Raw genomic sequence first — 16,238 nt, 5'->3', positions numbered from 1 at the left:
GCTCATTTCCAGTTTGGCAACAGGACAAGGAAGATTTAAAAAAAACAACACCAAAAACCTTATTAGCATTCCTGGTTTTCATTTCTGGGGATATAGGCCTTAAACTATTTAATATGAATCCTGTCTCTATAGAATGTAGAAATGTCTCCAGCCAGGTCTGGACTGGTAACAAGAGCTAAATATGGCTGTATTTCATTTCATTCCTGCTGATAGCATTTATCAGCAAAATCTGGATAAAAACCTCTCGAAATATGCAACTTAAGACTGATCATAACTGAGCTGCTGAGGAGGAAAGTGAGAGGATTATCTGAGGCCTGGAAGCACAAATCTGAGGTTGTATTGTCACTCTAAGCTATAGGCCTCTTGGCAAAGCATAGTGTAAGCTCTTAGCCGACAGTGCTTTTGACAACTGACAGACAAAAATATGAAACTTAAATTCTTCTTGACAGATAACTTGGTTGAATGAAAGGACCAATACAGGATGGTGGCACAGGAGAGGGAATAGCATGCACACAGATTCTCTTTTTCTTTTTACTATTTTAAAAAAAAGGTTATTACTGAACTATCTATAGTTGGTTTGCTTTTACTCATAAATAACCAATTTAGAAATGTTTAACTGAAATAGTTTTGCTCTCCCCCCCCCTCCTGTTTTTCTGAAATCAAGAAACAGGTTGAAAGTTAAGACTAACTAATTAAATAGTATATAAAAGCAGGAAAGAAGGTTTCCTCTGGAAAATAAATAATGTATGACAAAGTGTTCTTAGAGGGAATGGAAGGAGTTGATCGAATGAGAATTGGTACATGTAATTATAAACTACAGTACCTATTGATTTGCTCTCAAATATTTCTCATGCTTGATGATTGGTTTAATTTTTGTCTGTATTTTAGAAGTTGCTATCAGTAACAGTTGTTCAGCTCTGTTAAAGCTTTTTTTAATCCCCTCTCCCTACAAGGAGAGGGTATGATATGTTTGCTTCTTAAATAAGGGGCATATTCTAAAATTACACAAATTTGTACCGATGTTTAAATATTTATTTTGTTTTCTGTATTTCCTTCCCCCATTTATTTGTAATAAAGATTATATTTTTTAAAAAAAATAATAAGAGGTTTTTAGATATTTTAAATATTAGATTTGTTGTACATTGTTTTTATTATTGCTGTGAGCCGCCCCGAGAGGGGCGGCATACAAATCTAATAAATGGATGGATGGATGGATGGATGGATGGATGGATGGATGGATGGATGGATAGATAGATAGATAGATAGATAGATAGATAGATAGATAGATAGATAGATAGATAGATAGATGTACAGTGATCCCTGGGGATGCGTTCCAAGCCCACCTGTCAAAAACGAATTTCCGTAAAGTAGAGGAAAGATATTTTTTAATGTACTTAACGAGTATTTGGACTTTTAAAACCCACACTTTGCATTAAACAGTCATTCTATAATGTTTCTCAGCTGGAACTACCAGTTTCTTTAATAGAGTACAGTAGTACTGTAGAAGAATTTTATGAATTTTTAATGGATTTAAATTTTTTAATGAATTTAATGGATTGAAGCCCTCTTTTAAATAGCAAATCCATGAAAGATGAACCGTGAAATAGCAAGGGATTACTGTAATGGGACATTTAATAAAATGAATCAGAATAAGCTCATGAAAAAAATAGTATGGTTTTGGGTGCATGATTTTGGGGCAGTAGATTTGTAACTCTGCAATTTTTTGGTTTGTTTTTTTAAAATACCCACCATCATCTTAGTTAATAAAGAAATTTATAGATCAATATACTATACCAGTGATGGTGAACCTATGGCACGGGTGCCACAGGTGGCACGCGGAGCCATATCTGCTGGCACACGAGCAGTTGCCCTAGATCAGCTCCAGGGTGCATGTGTGTGCCAGCCAGGTGATTTTTATACAGAGGCTCTGGGAGGACATTTTGGGCTTCCAGAGAGCCTCCGGGGGATGGGGAAGGCTTTTTTTACCCTGCCCCAGCTCCAGGGAAGCCTTTGGAGTCTGGGAAGGGAGCCTACTGGGCCCACCAGAAGTTGGGGAACAGGCCATTTTTGGCCTCCAGAGGGCCTCCAGGGTGCAGGGGGAGTTGTTTTCGCCCTCCCCAGGCATTGGATTATGGGTGTGGGTACTCACGCATGTGTGCTAGCTCTTTTGGCACCTGAGGGAAAAATGATTTGCCATCACTGTACCAGAGCTTTACTTTTGATTACTTTAAAAACAGTTTTCTGTCCACGCTCTACCTACCTACTTACCTATCTATCTATGCTTTAATAGATATCAAGACTCAATCTGAGTAGCTGTCAAGGCTACAAAATGGATGGATACTTTTCATAATTTTAAATATTAATAATTGCAGTTTCTCCTGAAAGATTATTTTAAAAAGTGACGGAGAGGAGAGATTAGATTTCTGTTCTGGTAACTGAAAATGCTTTTTAAAATATGTTTTCAGCTTGTTTGTACTTTCTCCAACTGTTAAGAAAGTTAAGAAATACCTTCATTGTCTTTTATTTCAATACACAATTTGATTGTGGGTTGGGCACTCTCTTCTCTGCTGATTTACCTCTTCCACCTTTTTCATCTCTAGGAACCAGAGATGGTATTCACAAAGGTATTGAGCCCTTGTCTTCATTAATGGAGCCCTGGCAGGTCAAGTTGACAATTGTCTGTTGATGGAGCCAGAAGTAAAAGATCAAGCCTTAGGCACCAGAGAGAAGAGAAAAGGAAAAGAAAGAGGCATGCTTGGAGCGCCCCTGTCACTTTCTCCGGTTGCCATGACAATGCCTAATCTCAATCAGAAATCAAAAAGAGGGAGGGAGGGAGAGAGAAAGAAAGAAAAGATAACAGTGATGAAGCTTGGTTTTTCTAAAGCCTTCAGGCAGGGCGACCATGTGATCGTCGTCACCCAGGTAGACAGCCCTTGAATGTCAGACTGTAAGACTAGGCTGGGATCCTGGGAAGCTTGGAATGAAAAGGCAAAAAGGAAAGATTTGTGGGGCAGAGAGAGGCAGGAGAAAGATGAGGGGAGCCAGCCTGTGTCTGAGAAAGAAGAATCCAGGCGCCACTAGTGTAACAGCTGCCTCAGGTATGTAGCCAGTTTCAGCTCGTTCTCAGATCTGGCAAGCCCTAAACGTGTACACACACACACACACACACACACACACACACACACACACGGCTGGAGGAGCTGCTTGCTTTATTAGATAACTATCAATCTTGTGCACCAAATACGGCAGTCTTTGATTTCTGGGCATCTGTCCCAAGAATTGTTTGTGGTTAAATAATTTGCGATGCCAGTAAAACAGCAACAATGTATGTGCCTTGATGTTGAATATGCAAGTGAATACTTAGACTTTGGGTTTATGTCTGCCTGTTAATGTTAAGATTAAAAAAAATCCATTAAGTATGACGGATAGGATGCTCTTATAAAATCTGCCCTATGGGTGCTGGGAAAGAAATCTCCGATGGAGGCCTGAGGCAACTTCTGAAGTTGAGGCAGCTGCAGGCTAAGCAAAGGGATTGCCTATTCCCACTATTCTTGATAGCTAAGTGTTTGCTGATGAGAAAGAGAGGACAGTGCAAAAAAAAAAAAGAATAGACATAGAGACAAGTCTCTGGGAGGAGTAGAGGCTCTTAAGAAACTGGGATGGGGAATAAACTATTTTTTTTCAGGACTCATTTTCTCCCAAGGCTCATGTCCGAAAGCATCAGATTTCATGAGTTGCAGACTTCCCAAGGGCTCAAAACACTCCAGGGGATGCAACAAGCAAATAATTCTCTAAACCAGCAAGGAGGAACAATCCACTTCAAGGGAAAGGGCTGAGTTAAAAGAATGATTAATAGAGAAAAGAAATCTGCTGAATGTGAACTCCAAACTGGCTCACGTTAGTTAGCATTCACTTTTAAACATCTTAAAAACAATTGCTAAATTTAAGCATCTAATCTACATACAATTATGGCTGAGTTTATCTGTTTGTTTGGTTGTATCACCAAGTTTGTTTGTTTGTTTGTTTGTTTGTTTGTTTGTTTGTTTGTTTGTTCGTTCGTTCGTTCATTCATTCATTCATTCATTCAATTTTTATGCCGCCCTTCTCCTTAGACTCAAGGTAGCTTACAACATGTTAGCAATAGCACTTTTTAACAAAGCCAGCATATTGCCCCCACAATCTGGGTCCTCAAGTTAACCCAAACAATGCATTATATACTGTTTTGAACCAAATAATAATAATTCAACAATTTTGGTATCAAATAATAAAGCCATCATGAATTAGTGTCAATTAGAAACATAGAAACATAGAAGATTGATGGCAGAAAAAGACCTCACGTTCCATCTAGTCTGCCCTTAGACTATTTCTTGTATTTTATCTTAGGATGGATATATGTTTATCCCAGGCATGTTTAAATTCAGTTACTGTGGATTTACCGACCATGTCTGCTGGAAGTTTGTTCCAAACATCTACTACTTTTTTAGTAAAATAATATTTTCTCACATTACTTCTAATCTTTTCCCCCAACTAACCTCAGATTGTGCCCCCTTGTTCTTGTGTTTGCTTTCCTATTGAAAACACTTCTCCCCTGAATCTTATTTAAGCCTTTAACATATTTAAATGTTTCAATCATGTTGCCCCTTTCCCTTCTGTCCTCCAGACTATACAGATTGAGTTCATTAAGTCTTTCCTGATAAATTTAATGTTTAAGACCTTCCACCATTTTTGTAGCCCGTCTTTGGACCCGTTCAGTTTTATTTTACCACCTTATTGCACTGTCCACCCATTTTGAGACTGTCAGAAATCACTATCCTTAAATCCTTGTCTTCTGAAGTTTTTGCTAGCATAGAACTGCCAATACAATACCATTTCTCCCACCTTAATCTCTGAAACCCAGTTCCCATTCGTAAAAACTAAATCTAGAATATTCTCCCTTCTAGTTGGTGTCTTAACCAGCTGTGCCAGAGCTGTTCCTGTAAGGGCCTCTACTATATTCTTACTTTTGCATGTAAGGGCACTAGGGATATTCCAGTAAACATCATGCATGTTGAAATCACCCATAATCACAATATCTACTGCCATTTGGGTAATTTCATCCACCATCTTGTTGTCATAATCCTCAGACTGCCCTGGAGACCTATAGATCACCCCAAATCTAATGACAGAACCCTCTTTAATTTGCATGCAAACCCAGAGAGTCTCCAGCTCTTTACATGTATTTTGAATTAGTGTTGCTTTTAGACTTTCCTTAACGTAAATGACTACTCCACTGAAAGGGGAAGGACACTGCAAAATCTCCATGCAACTGAAACAGTCCAAATTAAATCACTTAATTGGATATGATCCAATCAATATACTATTAATAGTAAGTATTCTTGTAAGTATTATCAAAATATATAAAAAGTTACAGTTCTCCAAGATCAGCCATTACTGTAATTCAAAATTCAAAAGAACTCACTTCTACACAGAAAGTCTCTCTCCCCCCCCCTCTGTATATGTGTGTGTGTTTGTAAATTTGTATTAAATTTCAATAAAATTTCATTTCTAACAGTTATAATATTCAGTCATTCATGAATATTGGTAAGCAAAACACATACACTATTGTTAAACCATTAGTTTGTAGAATGGGACAAATGACAAAATGTGTATTAAAGATTTCTCCTCTTTTGCTGCTTTAAAAGTGCCCTCCCACCCACCCCCATGTTTATACTGATCTTTATTCCTTCACCGGAAGCACAAGTCTTCAGCTCTTCAGCTCTGCTTTGGGCTTATTCCATCCACAGAGTGTGCATGGAACTCAAATTGCACGAGGGAACGCACACATGCAAAATGTCACAATGTGAACTGGTGGCAAAACTAAGTGGAACCCACCTCTGATAATCATTTACTGCACCTCTGATGAAAAATATAGAGCTGGGCAAAACAGTAAGGGATGAATTATATGCCATTAAGCCATGTCTACTCTTAAAAATATAATTAGAGTGTGACTCAATCTTCCCATAGTGCACCTTGCTGCCATCATCTTCTACTTTTCCAATACACCAGATAGCTGCATGGCGAGTTCACAGAGAGACAATTAGTGGAAATCATTTGCATCTTGAGCAGTGGTGAAATCCAAAATATTTGTACTACAACGCTTCATCCAAAACATCATCAAAAAAGCACAACAAAGAATGTTCTTTCTGTGTCAACTTAGAAAGCTCAAACTGCCCAAGGAGTTGCTGATTCAGTTCTACAGAGGAATTATAGAGTCTGTCATCTGCACCTCTATAACTGCCTGGTTTGGCTTTCTAACCATAGAAGGCAGACATCGACTTCAATGGATAATTAGAATGCAGAAAAAACAATTCCTATCAACCTGCCTTCCATTGAGGACCTGTATAGTGCACAAATCAAAAAGGCTGTAAAAATATCTACAGACCCCCTCACATCCTAGACATAAATTGTTTCAAATTCTATCCTTAAAATGACGCTACAGGGCACACTGGAACAACTAAACACAAGGACAGCTTTTTCCTGTATGCCTTCACTCTGCTAAACAACTAATTCCGACAACACTGTCAAATTGTTTATTAAGTATTACCATTATTCTTCTCATCCTTCCTAGTACTTTTCCCACTGATGACTATAATCATGTTGCTTGTACTTTACAATTTATATTGTTTTATTTGTTTCCTAGTACTATTTGATTGCTATGATTATCACTAAGTGTTGCATCTTATGATTCTTGATGAATGTATTTATTTTTTATGTTTACTTAGTAAATGCACCAAAGACAAATTTCTTGTCTGTCCAATCACACTTGGCCAATCAAGAATTCTATTCTGTTCTGTTCTATTCCTTCTGTATGTATTTATCTCAGACTAAGTTACTATCTTTCTGTTGACATTCAAGATTGGAACTTCCTTTTGTTTCTGGATATCTTTTGGAAGACTTCCTTCTCTTTCTCATGTCTATTCCTACTTTCAGAAACTTTATAGCTGTTGTAATACTGATTTCTCTCTCTTCTAACAATTCCCTGAAATTCATTGTTAAGTTCCTTCTTGAAATTTTGCCTTTCTTGGCTTTGGCTTCTTTCCTCTTCTTGGCAATTCCTATCATTTATTATGATATATAATTTTTTTGGGGGTGGGGTATTTGGTGGTAGTGGTTTATATTGATCCTTAATAATGTATTGATTTCATTATGTAATCCACTCTTATTATTGAGGTTCAGGACTTCAAAGCAATTATTGACGTTTTCCTAGAAATTATTAGCGGAAGAACATAGCATGATAATTCATAGATATTATTCTGCTGCTTTATCTTAACCTAGAACTTTCACATGAGGAATTCATGATTTATTCCACAATCATACTGGTCATTCAATTCCTATCCATTTCAAGTCCTATTTGAGATGTAGGATTAAAGATGTAGGATATTTTATACACAAAGAATATGGTCTTGCACCAATACATATGTGTTACAATTGTAACATAACAGCTTATTTTGTAAAAGAGCTGCATTTTGTAGAATGTTTAAACATTAATATAACAACTATCTTCTTAACTTCCTCTTTTACCACTTCATGCAGTAAATATGGATCATTTGTATGGCTGCACTATTAGTTTGTTGTGGAATGTTGTCGTGACCTGCTTTTATTTTGTGTTTATAATGTGCAGATTGATTCATTTAATGGTTTAGTCAAAATTTTGTTCTCTCTGGGAATTTCCAGAGAAAAGGAGTTCCTTCATTGTGTTCTATTTACCAAGAATATTCTCCGTCTATACTAGTTGATTCCCAATTGACATAATTAAGAGAGCTAGGAAATTTTCTGCTATAATGTGAGGGATTCCATCTGAATCACCCATCAGACTATATGTTAGCAAAAACATTTGTAGTGCTTTCTTCATAGTATGATGTGCAACTGAGTTATGACATCCTGCAGCAGTTTAATTTTAGTGACTACTATTCTACTTACATACACCAGTGGAATTAAATTTGGTTATATCCTATAACTACAACTTTAGTGGGTTATGAATTGGGCTGCCCATCTTATAATTTATTTCTTCATCTATTTCAAATACTACTAAAGTGAAACACCATCCTTCAGTGGTTGCAGAACATCCTGTTGTGTAATGTTTTCCGCTACAGTTGCTGTTTAGTAAAGAAGTTACAAATGTTGGAATTAATGATTGCTTTTAATGCCAGATCCTTGAGAGCTACCAAATATTTGCTAAGAGTCAATTGCTTCACTAGAAGTTTCAAGTCTAAATAGGCAACACTTCTTTAAAATGCACTTGGTTTCTTAATTCAAGCAGAATTTGGCAACAGGTAAAACTATTGTTTCACCCCAAAATATTCTTTTTTCTCATTATGGAAGAATCATTTCAGAATATGGTATTATCCTATTTTACAGAAGAAAATGTATGCCTTTTCCTTTGTGCTTTAATCTTCTACTACTTAAAAGGTATCTTTAGTTGAAAATATTTACTACTTGGTAAATCTTCTAATTCTGCCTAGGCAACAAACTTAACTCTGAAAGCCAGTGTTCTGAATAAAGACAGACAAATATTCAGATATTTTTCAATTGATAAAAAGAAAAACAATCTTTTTTTAATATTCACATCAGATATATACTACTCATACTTCATGAGGGTGAACAGTAATGGGGTTCATAATATTTGCCTGGATATCTGAGAAAATGTAAAAAAAAAGATGTTAGAAAAATATAATAATAATCATTATATAATATATTTGTTAATGTTATCTAATTTAAAAGCCATAAGATATGAGAACAAAAGCACATTTGATGAGGAGCTATATTAGTAAAATTTTTCACCTTAGCAATAAAAAACTACGGTATATTCAAAATTTTGCAATACCTATAATGGCCAACACCGTTTAACCAATGGTAAATACTGTACTTCTTTATGGCAAATTGGCAACTATCTGCCTTTAACAAAAGAATGCAGGAGCTGTCAAAGGTGAGTTTTTCATTGCACAAGTTTTTACTAGCTTTCAGTTCTTCTTTTTACTCCATCTCCCCTTTTGTATTGCAATTTTTTTTAAAGAAATAGTATTACATTTTCAAATAATGTAGAACAGTGATTCGTTCTCCTTACTTCCAGATATAATATTGGCATATTTTCTCTTTTGCATTTCCATCCTGATGAGACATTTGATTGGGGAAAAAATGAACAGAGAGTAACCTGGGATTTCAGGGTTTCAAGATAAAATATAAACATTTTATGTGCCTGTGTATCTATTTTTATTTTATTTTCATGTGTTTCATCACACAATCTAGAAAGCCATAATGGAGAATTGAAACACATAGTCCAAGATGGAATATATATATATACATGTGTGAGAAAGACAATAAAATAAATGCATTACTTCCAAAGAGAAGTGATAAAATAATAAGCTTATTCTGATTATCTTGAACTGTGTAACGACTAAAATAGCAGAAGCGGTAATAAAGGTGAAGATGAGGATGATGACGTCAGTGGTTAGATTGCATCTCAAAAGTAAAATTATTCCTTGAAAGTATTCCTTGCAGAACATTTAATTGTTCTGATTCTAGAACAAAATGGATCCTTCATAAATTCAGCCAAAATAATATTCTTATTTTGATGCTCATCTACATACAATGATTGAACTGGGCCAGGAGCCCTTAATAATTAGGTACGAATTTTGGAGTGAACAAAGATTTCCACTTTTATTTAGGATTCCTATTTATTTGATTGGATTGATTGGTTTGATTGGATTGTGTGATTATTTTATTATAAGGGTTTTAAATTGTATTTTTTTAAAATGGATTTGTACACTGTTTATGTTGTTGTGAGCCGCCCCGAGTCTTCGGAGAGGGGTGGCATACAAATCTAATAAATTATTATTAAATTATTATTATTATTCTCAGTTGTTGAAGCATGGAACTCATTACCAGACTCCGTGGTGTCAACCCCCAACATTTTTCCCTTAGACTTTCCACGATTGACTTCTCCAGATTCCTTAGAGGTCAGTAAGGGGCGAGCATAAGTGCACTAGTATGCCTTCCGTCCCCTGTCCAATTGTCTCTCCTATATTTTATATATCTTTTTTCCCATTCATATATCCTTCCTCTACTCTTCATTGATGTATTCTATTCTCATATCTCTTCTTCTATCCCTTCCCTGATATTTACTACTACACGTTTTTATTCTCCTTAACTTTCAATTTGTATTGGACAAAATAAATAAATAAATGAATGAATGAATGAATGAATGAATGAATGAATAAATAAAATAATATAAAATAAAATAAAATAAAATAAAATAAAATAAAATAAATAAAATATATCCTCAGAAGTCGCTAATTATATTGTTGTAAGTTAATTTTATACAAAGATCTATCAATCTCTAATCAAGCATGATACTTATACCACTCAATAAAGCCTTAGTAAAGCTGCTTCCAGTTTTGGTCACACCATAAAAATACATATTGAGTCTCTAGAAAGAGAATAACAACAAAGCTGATTAGGGAACTGGAAACTAAAATATATGAAGAACGGTTACAGGAACTGGACATGGCTAGAGAAGTACCTGAGGAGACAGGAGAACAGTCTTCCAATATTTGAGGATAGAGGAGGAGGTCAAGCTATTTTTCAAACCATCCGAAGTCCAAACAAGGAATAATGGATGAAAACTGAACAAGGATTCAACCTGGAAATAAAGAGACATTTTCTGACAGTGAGAACCGTCAACTAATGGAACAGCTTGCCTTCAGAAGTTGTGGGAGCTTCATCACTGGAAGCTTTCAAGAAGATACTGGACTGGTATAGGGTCTCCTGTTTGTGGGGGGCTGGACTAGATGTCCTACAAGGTGCTTTCCAATTGTTAATCTGTTAAATAAAGTCTAGTGCTTGATACTACTATCAAGCACTAGACTTTATTTAACAGATTAACTTTGCATTTCTAGTCAAATCTGTGGCCTGTGTAAACTTATAGCTTATTTTAAAAAATGTTGAATTTGATTAAACCATTGAATACAACTTTCATTTTTAATTCTTTTGTAATGTGTAACTTAGTCTTTAACATTATGTACAAGCTATCAATGTTGAAGAGGTTTTCTACCCTCCCAAAAATGAAATTTGGTGAGCAGTACTTTCTGTATATCTGGCTAAAAATAGTCAGAAATCCTAATGAAATCAATGAATCTTAAAATAGTAATGATTTAATAATATTTACTATGTCTGGCTGGGAAACCTCCATGAGCATAGTAAAATTAATTAAGTCATGACATCTTGTGATTTAATTTGTAAAATTCAAAGAAAGTTGATTAGTTTTGTAGAGTATAAAATTATTAATGAAAGCCTATTTACACCCTCATTCTCTCATCGATTCTTGCATATATTCTCTCAGAAGATTTTAAGAAGATATTAAGGGGCATTCATAAGTGCACCAGCGTGCCATACGTTCCCTGTCCTAATATTTCTCTCTTACTAGTATCATGTATATAAACATTGCTATATCTTTGTATACTAATAATATGTACTTAAAAAAAACCCAAATAAATAAATTTTGGTCCAGCTACCTGATGCAAAAGTCTTGATCCATAAAAATGAAAATAAATGTGCAGGATGCCACAAGACTTTATTTAACCTTTTTATTTCACACCCATGCATCCTTTTGTTAAATACAAAGCATATTATGGATCAAAGATAATGGGCGGATGGGCTAAATGGATAGATAGAAAGGGAAGGGTGATGCTACTATGAAAAAAGGCTTGTCTCTGTTGGGAAAATAAGGAAATTGTAGGAAATAGAAACATAGAAGCATAGAAGATTGACAGCAGAAAAAGACCACATGGTCCATCTAGTCTGCCCTTATACTGTTTCCTGTATTTTATCTTAGGATGGATATATGTTTATCCCAGGCATGTTTAAATTCAGTTACTGTGGATTTACCAACCACGTCTGCTGGAAATTTGTTCCAAGCATCTACTACTCTTTCAGTAAAATAATATTTTCTCACGTTTCTTCTAATCTTTCCCCCAACTAACTTCAGATTGTGTCCCCTTGTTCTTGTGTTCACTTTCCTATTAAAAACACTTCCCTCCTGAATCTTATTTAACTCTTTAACATATTTAAATGTTTCAATCATGTCCCCCCTTTCCCATCTGTCCTCCAGACTATACAGATTGAGTTCATTAAGTCTTTCCTGCTAGGTTTTATGCTTAAGACCTCCCACCATTTTTGTAGCCTTTCTTGTAGCCCGTTCCATTTTATTTTACCGCCTGATTGCATTGTTCACCCATTTTGAGAATGTCTGAAATCACTACCCCTAAATCCTTCTCTTCTGAAGTTTTTGCTAGCACAGAACTGCCAATACAATAGTCAGATTGAGGATTCCTTTTGCCCGAGTGCATTATTTTACATTTGGATACATTAAACTGCAGTTTCTATTGCTTTGACCACTTGTCTAGTAAAGCTAAATCATTTGCCATATTAGAGACGCCTCCAGGAATATCAACCCTATTGCACATTTTAGAGTCATCGGCAAATAGGCAAAGTTTCTCTACCAAACCTTCCCCTATGTCACTCACAAAGATATTAAAAAGAATAGGACCCAGAACAGAACCTCGTGGCACACCGCTTGTTACCAGGCTCTGCTCAGAATACTCACCATTAACAACAATCCTCTGATATCTACACTTCAGCCAGCTGCAAATCCACTGAACTATCCAGGGATTAAGTCCAATCTTCACTAACGTATCTATCAGCTCTTTATGTAGAACCCTATCAAAGGCTTTGCTGAAGTCCAGATAGGCAATGTTAGAAGCAAGTGCTTGCTTGCTTGCTTGCTTGCTTGCTTGCTTGCTTGCTTGCTTGATTGATTGATTGATTGATTGATTGATTGATTTTTTTGATTTGATTTGATTTGATTTGTATGCCCCTGCTATCCAAGGACTCGGGGCAGCTCACAACGTATCAAAAGAACATAGTAAATACATCAAAAAATCAAATTAATGTGATTAATAAGACTTTTAAAAAACCTCCAATATAATTTTAAAACAAACCCTTGATTGAAGTCAAGAGTACACCATCCAATATGAATGCTAAGAACTGCTAACTTTCAAAAATTAACATCTGGGAATTTAATATAGTCTTATGGGCTTTACTCATACACTCATAATATTTTCTTAGTACACTTAAAATATAATAAAGGAAATTCATCTTCATTCAATAATATATACTTTACTCTTAAAGGCACAGTTAAAAGTATTTTATTATAAATTATGGAGAATGGAATGTTCATAAGATGATTGCAATGGTAATAGTGGTTATCAAATATTACCATACTGTCAATATACATAGCACTTTATACAGATGGAAAACAAAAAATAATGAAGAAAACAATACAGCAAACAGCAAAAGTTATTCAATAAATGATTTCAAAAGAGAAAGCCTAATATATTTTATATGTAAGTGAATATATCAGTAATTGTTTCTTAGATAAATTGTTTTTTTGTTTATTAGATAATGATTTTAACATAGACTTTCTTGTTTTTTCCTCCCAAAATCTTTATTTTCATTACTGAAAATAATGGAATTGGGCAGCATAGAAGTTGAATCAAATCAAATCAATAAACATTTTCTGTTATTTAACACTAGTGCAACATGATTAAGATACATTATAAAGTATATTTTATTTTTCAGGCGCATCCACATCTTACTTTCTGTTCTTTAGTTCCTTAACACAATTTTCTAATGCTTGACAACAAAGAATCATTCAAAGCTGCTGTGTCCTCGAAAAAATGGCAATGTCCTTACCCCAACACCGTATAGGATACTAATAAAGAAATTTACACACAAGTATAACTAATGTTGTTTTCACATTGAATCCTGGATTGAACCTGACTAACATGAGTGCAGATAATCTGTTTTATTCAGAAGCTTTTAGAATTGTTTCCTGACCAGCTTCTCAACAGCCTTCCCTAAAAAACAGGAAAGTTGAAGAATGAGAAAAATTGTCCAGGACTGCTAGTCCAATAATGGCTTCCTGCAATCCCAATGCAGGTTTTTTACTTGTGTTTAATCAGACTTGCCCTCCACATGTCTTACTTAATTTCCTGAAAGTCCTCAAAAAATCCCGATGCAAAAATCACTTTCAAAGTATGAACACTGATATGCCTTGAGCTTTGATGACTTGAGGTAGACCCAGGTAGCCCTAGATGCAATGTAACCTATTAGCAAATTGAAATCTTTGAGGGATAACAACCTTTGGATCTCCACTGCAAATATAACAATGGAATCCAGAAGATCAGGGAAGAATGATGCTGTCTTGCAGAGATGGTGTCATAGCAAGAAATTCAAATTAACTGAAGGACCCAACTTCCTATGGCACAGAACGTATATGAACCATCAGTAATTCAGATGACACTAGCCATTTCCCCCACTCTTCATTAACTTTGCTAATGCCAAGCGCAAAACTGGTGGGAACATTTTCAAGAGGGAATCCTCCCCACAATCTAGTCAAATTTTATATACCAGGTTGTTGACAGTTAAATTATGAATGAGAGCACTTTTTCAAAAGACTGATCTATTCTGTTGGTTTAACTATTATTTCCAGAAAGTCTGATCCTTTATAGCAGAATTGATTATTCCTTAGTCAAATGCTTTTATATCCATCATTCTTCAAGTAAAAACATGATATGTGTGATTCAATTTACATTGTTCAAGTATTTATAAGATAATAGAGTAGGAGAGATTTTCAATTAATTCAACCAAAAGAGGATCACATTGAAACCATGTGCTGTCATATTCAAGTGCACAATTTTGACTTGATTGATAATGCTAACATGGCACTTGAGAATCCAATCTGGTGTTCTAAATTTTAAAATTCTTCATTTATCTCAATATGAGTAGATTAACATTGATTAATATCTATTGAGATATGTATCCAATTCTATCATGTATTACCACAAAGAGTCTTGAAATAAAAGTACATACATAATTTGAAAACATAAAGTATTGTGATTTTACCAATTTTATTTCATTTTTCTGGTCAATATAGTTTAAGATGGCCTTTTCCAACTAGATTTCCTCCAGCGAAAATTATTAGCAAATTCGGGATCCAATTGAGAAACAAGTCCAAAGAACTATCTTCTACAGAGGTATCACTGAGTCTGTCATCAATAATTGTCGGGTTTGGTTCTGCAACCCAACAAGACCGACCCAGACTTCAGAGGATAATCACAACTGCAGAAACAACAATTGCTGCCAACCTGCCTTCTATTGAGCACCTGTATACGAGTCAAAAAGTGGGCTGTGAAAATTTTAATGACCCATCGCATCCTGTTTCAACTCCTATCCTCAAAACATCGCTACAGAGCACTGCGCACGAAGACAACTAGACACAAGAACAGTTTTTTCCCGAACGCCATCACTCTGCTAAAAAAATAATTCCCTCAACACTGTCAAACTATTTACTAAGTCTGTACGACTATTACAGATTTTTCTCATCATTCCTATCACCCATTTCTTATGACTCTATGACTGTAACGTGTTGCTTGTATACTTAAATTTTTTATTAATATTGATAGTTTCCTTGTTGCTTATTTGACCCCATGGCAATCATTAATTGTTGTACCTCATGATTCTTAACAAATACATCTTTTTCTTTTATGCACACTGAGAGCATATGCACCAAAGAAACATTCCTTGTGAGTCCAATTACACTTGGCCAATAAAGAATTCTATTCCATTCCATTCTATTCAGTCATAGAAGATTAATCAAAATGATCTGTAGACTGCTGTCTGTCGACTTCTGCCAACTAAAGTTCTTTTATGTAAATTGTCAACCAAGTTGTGTTATTCTTTGTAATTCAAAAAAACCTAATTTGAAGCATTTTCTATTTGTAATGTGTTCTAGATCAATATATAAGACAAATTCTCAGAGATAGAAGTGTATCATATTATTTATTTGATAATTGCACCATGGTTATCATGTCAAAGTATTATTATGCAATTCTATGATTTATGTAAACAGAAAAGACCAAGAAGTGTAAAACTATAAATAATTAGGATCACAGTACAGAAATTTCCTTAAAAGCCATCAATGAATCAATATACTGTCTGAACAAGAATGTTTCAAGAAATCATTTGTAACTAGGCAAAGAATGCTACAGTATTAGACCAACTTCTAACTGCTCTGCCAATTGCACATCTTAAAAGGGGTCAAGTAGCAAGCTATGAAGGATGAGTTTCTGATTTTCCATTAT

Source organism: Erythrolamprus reginae, chromosome Z, assembly GCF_031021105.1.
Source record: "Erythrolamprus reginae isolate rEryReg1 chromosome Z, rEryReg1.hap1, whole genome shotgun sequence".
Lineage (NCBI taxonomy): Eukaryota > Metazoa > Chordata > Lepidosauria > Squamata > Dipsadidae > Erythrolamprus > Erythrolamprus reginae.
Note: the sequence above shows the minus strand (reverse complement) of the source record.